Source organism: Chanodichthys erythropterus, chromosome 9 (genome assembly GCF_024489055.1).
Source record: "Chanodichthys erythropterus isolate Z2021 chromosome 9, ASM2448905v1, whole genome shotgun sequence".
In the NCBI taxonomy this organism is placed as follows: Eukaryota; Metazoa; Chordata; class Actinopteri; order Cypriniformes; family Xenocyprididae; genus Chanodichthys; species Chanodichthys erythropterus.
This window is the reverse complement of record NC_090229.1, coordinates 1855057-1867063: the sequence shown is the minus strand read 5'-3', so window position 1 is coordinate 1867063 and position 12007 is coordinate 1855057. Positions and strand designations below refer to the sequence as shown.

Here is a 12007-nt window from a genome sequence, read left to right as displayed (position 1 = left end):
TTGACAATATTGATGTGTGTGTCGAGTTTCATGCAAATTGAAGCATGTTAAGAGCCTCAAAAACACTCAAGAATATTATTACAGTTTGACCTGTTGCCATGGCAACAATATTTCAAATATCAAAAATCCTGTCATAGGTCTACATCTGCTGTGTATTGACATTACACTGATGAAGTTTGAAGCAAATCAGGTAAAAATAAGAGGGTGATCTCAAAGCATTTTAAAAGTGATACACTTCTTGCTGCCATTTGGTGGCGCTATAACTTTGACTCACAATAGTTACATCCATGTGATCAGACTACTACAACCAACACACTCCTGAAGTTTCATAAACATCAATCAATGTATGCAGAAGTTATAACACATTTCCTGTTTCCCTTTTCTCGCCATAAATTCGTTGCCTCGCCACGGCCAAACCGTTTGAGATATCCAAAATCCGTTTGCAATTAAACAACTTCAATGTGTTCGCAACAAGTTAAAAAAAGCTTGGTGTAAATTGGATAAACCCTGTAGGAGTAGTAGTATAAAATTCATAGCCTGTTTTTTCAAAAAATTAACATTCAAACCAAAATAGCTGACTTCCTGTTGGTCGGAGCTAATGAATTTAAATTAGAAAATTGTCCGGCTTGATGAGAATAATATGTGTACCGAGTTTGGTGACTGTAGGAAAAACTAACCCCCCACTTTTGTCAAAAGGTGGCGCTACTGAGCCCCTCCACCACGCCCATTTCTATGGCTTTGTCCATGTCTACTGGTTGACAATATTGATGTGTGTGTCGAGTTTCATGCAATTTGAAGCATGTTAAGAGCCTCAAAAACACTCAAGAATATTATTACAGTTTGACCTGTTGCCATGGCAACAATATTTCAAATATCAAAAATCCTGTCATAGGTCTACATCTGCTGTGTATTGACATTACACTGATGAAGTTTGAAGCAAATCAGGTAAAAATAAGAGGGTGATCTCAAAACATTTCAAAAAGTGATACACTTCCTGCTGCCAGTTAGTGGCGCTATAACTTTGACTCACAATAGTCACATCCATGTGATCAGACTCCTATAACGAACACACTCGTGAAGTTTCATAAAGATCAATATATGTATTAAGACGTTATAACACATTTCCTGTTTCCTTTTTCTCGCCATAAATTCGTTGCCTCGCCACGGCCAAACCGTTCGAGATATCAAAAATCCCCTGGCAATTTTTAATCATCAGTGTCTTGACTTCATGCTGACCGAGTTTGGTGGCGATCGGATTAATCGTCTAGGAGGAGTATATCAAATTCCAGAGCATGCGTTTTTCAAACAACCCTTAATAGCTGACTTCCTGTTGGCGTGACGATTAACTTACAGCGCGAAAGTTGTTCGGCCCAATGAGGTCTATATGTGTACCGAGTTTCATACTAATACGTGCAAGCATGTTTAACACTCTGAGGTCTAAAAACGCGCCGGCGCGTTTTGCAGTTTTTTTTTCACATTGCAGCAAAACAGACTTAAAATACTCCGTCATTTTTTGTCATAGAGACATAAGTAATATATCAATTGAAACTATAGAATGTCTTCTTTTTTTTGTGTACACTCACAATCAAAATAAAACTTTGTGCTTTTTAAAAATAAATAAAATATACAGGGTGTGCTGTCCTGCCGTCTCCGTCTCTGCAAACATCGTTCTAAAACGTCACTAAAAGTAACTAAAATAGATGGCTTATACATGCTACATGGACATGAGAGATATGTCTTTGGAAAGCTTTAAGTGTCTACTTTTAAACAAAACAAATAAATTCTAAAACAAATATTCTCCCTTTATGTAATCAGTATAAAAGTAAAGAGAGGTACTGTTTCTCCTGTCTGACCTAATTATCTTTAATGTGTGCCCGCCCACGCGCAGAGCGCTCTATTCATAAGATAATGTGCTGAGGCGATTTATGCAAACTGTAAACGCCCCTAACAGCGTCTTAAAAAGCATCAAGTTTCATCAGATTCATTCGCTGTCCTTCGCGTTTGGAAGATGGCACACTACACAGGTGAGCAGGCTCTTCAGATGGTCCTGGACAGTGAGGAAGTTCACTCTTTCCTCGGAAGAAGAACACGACTCTGACGATGAACGTCTGCATTTTGAAGAGCGACTTGATCCAGCTGAAGATACAGTTTCTGATGAGTAAGTGATTTAGTTTTACTTAAATTATTTGACGTGTTTTTTTTTCTATATAAGCGTACATATATTTGCCTTATATTTACATCTATCTATATAACTATATATATAACTTTATCTCATAAAAACGCTTATAAATAGAATGCTTTTCTGTTGATATAGGGCCTACTTAAATTATTTATATAAGCGTACATCTATATTTGCCTTATATTTACTTCTATCTATCTATCTATCTATCTATCTATCTATCTATCTATCTATCTATATATATATATATATATATATATATATATATATATATATATATAACTTTATCTCATAAAAATGCTTATAAATAGAATGCTTTTCTGTTGATATACTCAAATTATTTGACGTGTTTTTTTTTATATACAAGCGTACATCTATATTTGCCTTATATTTACATCTATCTATAAATATATATATAGCGTATCTAAGTACCGTATATGATAGGCGTGAATGTGCTAAAATATGCTTGGTTGTGAAATGCGCGAACATGTTGCTATTTGCTAAATGTGCTAACTGATATAGCAGACTGTAAACGTTTACACATTCGCACACTTTGTCCGGTAATGGCCAATTGACAGACATATACAGCATGCTTGTATACCTGTTACTTTCCTGTCAGTTATGCATAGCTAATGGTATGAGAGTATTATCTTATATGCTAATAATAACAGGGTTTTTTTTACATTTTTTTTTAGGAATGTGGATCCATCACTCTCACATTCACCTGCAATTCCCACTAGGAGGGCACGCAGCAACACAGTTGAGTAAGTACACTTTTACCCACTATATGGTAGGCCTATATTGAAATCTGTAAGATTTTTCATGTTTTTAAAATAAGTTTCGTCTGCTCACCAAGGCTGCATTTATTCAATTAAAAATACAGTAAAAACAGTAATATTGTGAAATATTATTACAATTTAAAATAACTGTTTTCTATTTGAATATATTTCACAAAGTCGTTTATTCTTGTGATGTCCAGCATCATTACTCCAGTCTTCAGTGTCGCATGATCCTTCAGAAATCATTCTAATATGATGATTTGCAGCTCAAGAAACATTTATTGTTTACAATTGTTCAGAAATGTTTCATAAGTAGCAAATCATCATATTTGATGATAATATTTGATGATAATATTAATAAGATTCATATTTGATGATAATATATTTGCAGAGCTCTGTGGTGTGTCGTCACAGAAAGCAGCTCCAAAACGGACCAAAAGTGACCATGTACCGGTTCCAGGAGCAGAGCTGACATCAGATGCAAGGAATAATGCCACCGCTGGTCATCGGAACTGCATGCTTTGCAAAGTACAGCTTGGTAAAAAGCAAGACACACCTTGGAAATGCCAGGCATGTGACATTTACTTGTGTCTTCAGTTGAACTGTTTTCAAAAATGGCACACAGATGTGTGACTGTTCAGATTCTCTGTTCACCACCTCTCACTGACCATTGGGCTGCAAAGATTATCTATATGTGATCAAGCAGGTTATGTATAGGGTGTAAAAGTGGGCTTTTTTTTATAAACCTTACCTTTATTTGCCTGTATACACAAAAAATGTGCCTTTGACCCTAGTTTATATGTGGATTATATTGTTAACTTTATTTTAAATAAAAAAGAAAAAAACAATGATATGTCTTGTCTTTGCATTTTCTTAGTTGACTCAGTCACATTCCTGACTGAATGGCTCATTATGCGGCTCATTAGGGGCAGGGTCTTAATCTCCCCAGGTGTAAATCACTTCATTATTCATGAAGAGTCACACCTCTTCGCATATGGCCTACCTAAACAAAAAGTGTCTTAGAAATTTAAAATCAATACAATGTTTTATGTGTCAGAGTAGGGAGGATCATTTCCACATCATTTTGAAGCAAAAACTCTACACTAAAATATACAATTCTCAAAAGTCTTGTGAAAAAACATTTAGTATGCATTTTTAGGTATTGTTTCAGTTACTTTTTTTTTTTGTTTTTTCAATAACCACGCATAAACATTATTCCTTTAAAAACACAAACATGTACATACATGTTCCTCACATATTATGGTAGCCTAGTTTGTGCTGAATACAGTGTAATGACACTTTTGTCATTAATATGTTTATAACCAACTGATAAAAGCACAAATGTCAGGGCATGTCAAAACTTCTCCAGGGCCCAAAATCAGCCTCAGACTCCAGAGGGTTAATATATGGACCAAATTTCCAGACTTTTTTCAAGGGGGCGCTGTCGAGCCCCCCTGCCACGCCCGGGTACCAGCCTCTCCGGCGTCCTAATGGCCGCGGATTCCAATGTGTGTGCCAATTTTCAAGAGTTTTTGAGCATGTTAAGGCCCCCAAAAAGCCCCGGAAGACGGAAAAATAAATAAATAAATAAATAATAATAATCCTTAGAAGAACAAGAGGGCCCTGCGCGATTTTTCGCTTGGGCCCTAAATAATCCTTAGAAGAACAAGAGGGCCCTGCGCGAATTTTCGCTTGGGCCCTAAAAATAATAATAATCCTTAGAAGAACAAGAGGGCCCTGCGCGCTTAATTCGCTTGGGCCCTAATAATATAGCTGCGAGCAGCGATGGCGGGCCCAAGCCCGGTGGCACCGCCACCCCGGTGGCTTCAGGGCAACTGTGCACAGCGGGCAATAGGCACTTAAAACGGTTAAACATCAAAGGACTATGTCAAATTCACTCCACATTTACTGCACTACAAGGTGCCGCTATAGAGCCCCTCCTCCCTGCCCATTTTCAAAGGATTACATGTGCCAAGTTTTAACATTATTCTGATGAATTTTGAAGCAAATCAGGTAAAAATAAGAGGGTGATCTCAATGTATGCTGAAAGTGACACATTTTCTGCTTCCAGTTGGTGGCGCTATGACTTTGAATCACAATAGTCAAATCCATGTGATCAGCCTTGTACTACGAAGACTAAGCCAAAGTTTCATCAAAATCAATTAATGTATGCAGAAGTTAGAACACTTTGTTTCCCTTTTCTTGCCATAAATTCGTTGCCTCGCCACGGCCAAACCGTTTGAGATATCCAAAATCCGTTTGCAATTAAACAACTTCAATGTGTTAGCAACAAGTTAAAAAAAGCTTGGTGTAAATTGGATAAACCCTGTAGGAGTAGTAGTATAAAATTCATAGCCTGTTTTTTCAAAAAATTAACATTCAAACAAAAATAGCCGACTTCCTGTTGGTCGGAGCTAATGAATGTAAATTAGAAAATTGTCCGGCTTGATGAGAACAATATGTGTACCGAGTTTGGTGACTGTAGGAAAAACGAAACCCCCAATTTTGTCAAAAGGTGGCGCTACTGAGCCCCTCCACCATGCCCATATCTATGACTTTGTCCATGTCTACTGGTTGACAATATTGATGTGTGTGTCGAGTTTCATGCAATTTGAAGCATGTTAAGAGCCTCAAAAACACTCAAGAATATTATTACAGTTTGACCTGTTGCCATGGCAACAATATTTCAAATATCAAAAATCCTGTCATAGGTCTACATCTGCTGTGTATTGACATTACACTGATGAAGTTTGAAGCAAATCAGGTAAAAATAAGAGGGTGATCTCAAAGCATTTCAAAAAGTGATACACTTCCTGCTGCCAGTTGGTGGCGCTATAACTTTGACTCACAATAGTCACATCCATGTGATCAGACTACTACAACCAACACACTCGTGAAGTTTCATAAAGATCAATATATGTATGCAGACGTTATAACACATTTCCTGTTTCCTTTTTCTCGCCATAAATTCGTTGCCTCGCCACGGCCAAACCGTTCGAGATATCAAAAATCCCCTGGCAATTTTTAATCATCAGTGTCTTGACTTCATGCTGACCAAGTTTGGTGGCGATCGGATTAATCGTCTAGGAGGAGTATATCAAATTCCAGAGCATGCGTTTTTCAAACAACCCTTAATAGCTGACTTCCTGTTGGCGTGGTGTTTAACTTAGAGTACGAAAGTTGTTCGGCCCGATGAGGTCTATATGTGTACCGAGTTTCATACTAATACGTGCAAGCGTGTTTAATATATGGACCAAATTTTCTGACTTTTTTCAAGGGGGCGCTGTCGAGCCCCCCTGCCACGCCCGGGTACCAGCCTCTGCGGCATCCTAATGGCCGCGGATTCCACTGTGTGTGCAAATTTTCAGGAGTTTTTGAGCATGTTAAGGCCCCCAAAAAGCCCCAGAAGACGGAAAAATAATAAAAAATATAGCTGCGAGCAGCGATGGCGGGCCCAAGCCCGGTGGCACCGCCACCCCGGTGGCTTCAGGGCAACTGTGCACAGCGGGCAATAGGCACTTAAAACGGTTAAACATCAAAGGACTATGTCAAATTCACTCCACATTTACTGCACTACAAGGTGCCGCTATAGAGCCCCTCCTCCCTGCCCATTTTCAAAGGATTACATGTGCCAAGTTTTAACATTATTCTGATGAATTTTGAAGCAAATCAGGTAAAAATAAGAGGGTGATCTCAATGTATGCTGAAAGTGACACATTTTCTGCTTCCAGTTGGTGGCGCTATGACTTTGAATCACAATACTCAAATCCATGTGATCAGCCTTGTACAACGAAGACTAAGCCAAAGTTTCATCAAAATCAATTAATGTATGCAGAAGTTATAACACTTTGTTTCCCTTTTCTTGCCATAAATTCGTTGCCTCGCCACGGCCAAACCGTTTGAGATATCCAAAATCCGTTTGCAATTAAACAACTTCAATGTGTTCGCAACAAGTTAAAAAAAGCTTGGTGTAAATTGGATAAACCCTGTAGGAGTAGTAGTATAAAATTCATAGCCTGTTTTTTCAAAAAATTAACATTCAAACCAAAATAGCTGACTTCCTGTTGGTCGGAGCTAATGAATGTAAATTAGAAAATTGTCCGGCTTGATGAGAATAATATGTGTACCGAGTTTGGTGACTGTCGGAAAAACTAACCCCCACTTTTGTCAAAAGGTGGCGCTACTGAGCCCCTCCACCACGCCCATTTCTATGGCTTTGTCCATGTCTACTGGTTGACAATATTGATGTGTGTGTCGAGTTTCATGCAATTTGAAGCATGTTAAGAGCCTCAAAAACACTCAAGAATATTATTACAGTTTGACCTGTTGCCATGGCAACAATATTTCAAATATCAAAAATCCTGTCATAGGTCTACATCTGCTGTGTATTGACATTACACTGATGAAGTTTGAAGCAAATCAGGTAAAAATAAGAGGGTGATCTCAAAGCATTTTAAAAGTGATACACTTCTTGCTGCCATTTGGTGGCGCTATAACTTTGACTCACAATAGTTACATCCATGTGATCAGACTACTACAACCAACACACTCCTGAAGTTTCATAAACATCAATCAATGTATGCAGAAGTTATAACACATTTCCTGTTTCCTTTTTCTCGCCATAAATTCGTTGCCTCGCCACGGCCAAACCGTTTGAGATATCCAAAATCCGTTTGCAATTAAACAACTTCAATGTGTTCGCAACAAGTTAAAAAAAGCTTGGTGTAAATTGGATAAACCCTGTAGGAGTAGTAGTATAAAATTCATAGCCTGTTTTTTCAAAAAATTAACATTCAAACCAAAATAGCTGACTTCCTGTTGGTCGGAGCTAATGAATGTAAATTAGAAAATTGTCCGGCTTGATGAGAATAATATGTGTACCGAGTTTGGTGACTGTAGGAAAAACTAACCCCCCCACTTTTGTCAAAAGGTGGCGCTACTGAGCCCCTCCACCACGCCCATTTCTATGGCTTTGTCCATGTCTACTGGTTGACAATATTGATGTGTGTGTCGAGTTTCATGCAATTTGAAGCATGTTAAGAGCCTCAAAAACACTCAAGAATATTATTACAGTTTGACCTGTTGCCATGGCAACAATATTTCAAATATCAAAAATCCTGTCATAGGTCTACATCTGCTGTGTATTGACATTACACTGATGAAGTTTGAAGCAAATCAGGTAAAAATAAGAGGGTGATCTCAAAACATTTCAAAAAGTGATACACTTCCTGCTGCCAGTTGGTGGCGCTATAACTTTGACTCACAATAGTCACATCCATGTGATCAGACTCCTATAACGAACACACTCGTGAAGTTTCATAAAGATCAATATATGTATTAAGACGTTATAACACATTTCCTGTTTCCTTTTTCTCGCCATAAATTCGTTGCCTCGCCACGGCCAAACCGTTCGAGATATCAAAAATCCCCTGGCAATTTTTAATCATCAGTGTCTTGACTTCATGCTGACCGAGTTTGGTGGCGATCGGATTAATCGTCTAGGAGGAGTATATCAAATTCCAGAGCATGCGTTTTTCAAACAACCCTTAATAGCTGACTTCCTGTTGGCGTGGCGATTAACTTAGAGCGCGAAAGTTGTTCGGCCCGATGAGGTCTATATGTGTACCGAGTTTCATACTAATACGTGCAAGCATGTTTAATATATGGACCAAATTTTCAGACTTTTTTCAAGGGGGCGCTGTCGAGCCCCCCTGCCACGCCCGGGTACCAGCCTCTCCGGCGTCCTAATGGCCGCGGATTCCAATGTGTGTGCCAATTTTCAAGAGTTTTTGAGCATGTTAAGGCCCCCAAAAAGCCCCGGAAGACGGAAAAAAAAAAAAAAAAAAAAAAAAAAAAAAAAATAATAATAATCCTTAGAAGAACAAGAGGGCCCTGCGCGAATTTTCGCTTGGGCCCTAAATATAGCTGCGAGCAGCGATGGCGGGCCCAAGCCCGGTGGCACCGCCACCCCGGTGGCTTCAGGGCAACTGTGCACAGCGGGCAATAGGCACTTAAAATGGTTAAACATCAAAGGACTATGTCAAATTCACTCCACATTTACTGCACTACAAGGTGCCGCTATAGAGCCCCTCCTCCCTGCCCATTTTCAAAGGATTACATGTGCCAAGTTTTAACATTATTCTGATGAATTTTGAAGCAAATCAGGTAAAAATAAGAGGGTGATCTCAATGTATGCTGAAAGTGACACATTTTCTGCTTCCAGTTGGTGGCGCTATGACTTTGAATCACAATAGTCAAATCCATGTGATCAGCCTCGTACAACGAAGACTAAGCCAAAGTTTCATCAAAATCAATTAATGTATGCAGAAGTTATAACACTTTGTTTCCCTTTTCTTGCCATAAATTCGTTGCCTCGCCACGGCCAAACCGTTTGAGATATCCAAAATCTGTTTGCAATTAAACAACTTCAATGTGTTAGCAACAAGTTAAAAAAAGCTTGGTGTAAATTGGATAAACCCTGTAGGAGTAGTAGTATAAAATTCATAGCCTGTTTTTTCAAAAAATTAACATTCAAACCAAAATAGCTGACTTCCTGTTGGTCGGAGCTAATGAATGTAAATTAGAAAATTGTCCGGCTTGATGAGAATAATATGTGTACCGAGTTTGGTGACTGTAGGAAAAACTAACCACCCCCGTGTTGTCAAATGGTGGCGCTACTGAGCCCCTCCACCACGCCCATTTCTATGGCTTTGTCCATGTCTACTGGTTGACAATATTGATGTGTGTGTCGAGTTTCATGCAATTTGAAGCATGTTAAGAGCCTCAAAAACACTCAAGAATATTATTACAGTTTGACCTGTTGCCATGGCAACAATATTTCAAATATCAAAAATCCTGTCATAGGTCTACATCTGCTGTGTATTGACATTACACTGATGAAGTTTGAAGCAAATCAGGTAAAAATAAGAGGGTGATCTCAAAGCATTTTAAAAGTGATACACTTCTTGCTGCCATTTGGTGGCGCTATAACTTTGACTCACAATAGTTACATCCATGTGATCAGACTACTACAACCAACACACTCCTGAAGTTTCATAAACATCAATCAATGTATGCAGAAGTTATAACACATTTCCTGTTTCCCTTTTCTCGCCATAAATTCGTTGCCTCGCCACGGCCAAACCGTTTGAGATATCCAAAATCCGTTTGCAATTAAACAACTTCAATGTGTTTGCAACAAGTTAAAAAAAGCTTGGTGTAAATTGGATAAACCCTGTAGGAGTAGTAGTATAAAATTCATAGCCTGTTTTTTCAAAAAATTAACATTCAAACCAAAATAGCTGACTTCCTGTTGGTCGGAGCTAATGAATGTAAATTAGAAAATTGTCCGGCTTGATGAGAATAATATGTGTACCGAGTTTGGTGACTGTAGGAAAAACTAACCCCCCCACTTTTGTCAAAAGGTGGCGCTACTGAGCCCCTCCACCACGCCCATTTCTATGGCTTTGTCCATGTCTACTGGTTGACAATATTGATGTGTGTGTCGAGTTTCATGCAATTTGAAGCATGTTAAGAGCCTCAAAAACACTCAAGAATATTATTACAGTTTGACCTGTTGCCATGGCAACAATATTTCAAATATCAAAAATCCTGTCATAGGTCTACATCTGCTGTGTATTGACATTACACTGATGAAGTTTGAAGCAAATCAGGTAAAAATAAGAGGGTGATCTCAAAACATTTCAAAAAGTGATACACTTCCTGCTGCCAGTTGGTGGCGCTATAACTTTGACTCACAATAGTCACATCCATGTGATCAGACTCCTATAACGAACACACTCGTGAAGTTTCATAAAGATCAATATATGTATTAAGACGTTATAACACATTTCCTGTTTCCTTTTTCTCGCCATAAATTCGTTGCCTCGCCACGGCCAAACCGTTCGAGATATCAAAAATCCCCTGGCAATTTTTAATCATCAGTGTCTTGACTTCATGCTGACCGAGTTTGGTGGCGATCGGATTAATCGTCTAGGAGGAGTATATCAAATTCCAGAGCATGCGTTTTTCAAACAACCCTTAATAGCTGACTTCCTGTTGGCGTGGCGATTAACTTAGAGCGCGAAAGTTGTTCGGCCCGATGAGGTCTATATGTGTACCGAGTTTCATACTAATACGTGCAAGCATGTTTAATATATGGACCAAATTTTCAGACTTTTTTCAAGGGGGCGCTGTCGAGCCCCCCTGCCACGCCCGGGTACCAGCCTCTCCGGCGTCCTAATGGCCGCGGATTCCAATGTGTGTGCCAATTTTCAAGAGTTTTTGAGCATGTTAAGGCCCCCAAAAAGCCCCGGAAGACGGAAAAAAAAAAAATAAAATAAAAAAAAATAAAATAAATATAGCTGCGAGCAGCGATGGCGGGCCCAAGCCCGGTGGCACCGCCACCCCGGTGGCTTCAGGGCAACTGTGCACAGCGGGCAATAGGCACTTAAAACGGTTAAACATCAAAGGACTATGTCAAATTCACTCCACATTTACTGCACTACAAGGTGCCGCTATAGACCCCTTCCTCCCTGCCCATTTTCAAAGGATTACATGTGCCAAGTTTTAACATTATTCTGATGAATTTTGAAGCAAATCAGGTAAAAATAAGAGGGTGATCTCAATGTATGCTGAAAGTGACACATTTTCTGCTTCCAGTTGGTGGCGCTATGACTTTGAATCACAATAGTCAAATCCATGTGATCAGCCTTGTACAACGAAGACTAAGCCAAAGTTTCATCAAAATCAATTAATGTATGCAGAAGTTATAACACTTTGTTTCCCTTTTCTTGCCATAAATTCGTTGCCTCGCCACGGCCAAACCGTTTGAGATATCCAAAATCCGTTTGCAATTAAACAACTTCAATGTGTTAGCAACAAGTTAAAAAAAGCTTGGTGTAAATTGGATAAACCCTGTAGGAGTAGTAGTATAAAATTCATAGCCTGTTTTTTCAAAAAATTAACATTCAAACCAAAATAGCTGACTTCCTGTTGGTCGGAGCTAATGAATGTAAATTAGAAAATTGTCCGGCTTGATGAGAATAAT

General features: G+C 38.9%; 1 long non-coding RNA gene across 1 annotated transcript; it reads left to right on the top strand.

Moving 5' to 3' along the window:
• Positions 1-1444: 1444 nt before the first annotated feature.
• Positions 1445-3757, top strand: LOC137026163 (uncharacterized). Its single transcript, XR_010895853.1, has 3 exons — positions 1445-2158; positions 2875-2943; positions 3350-3757. It is a non-coding gene; the product is annotated as an uncharacterized lncRNA (long non-coding RNA).
• The last annotated feature ends 8250 nt before the right edge of the window (positions 3758-12007 follow it).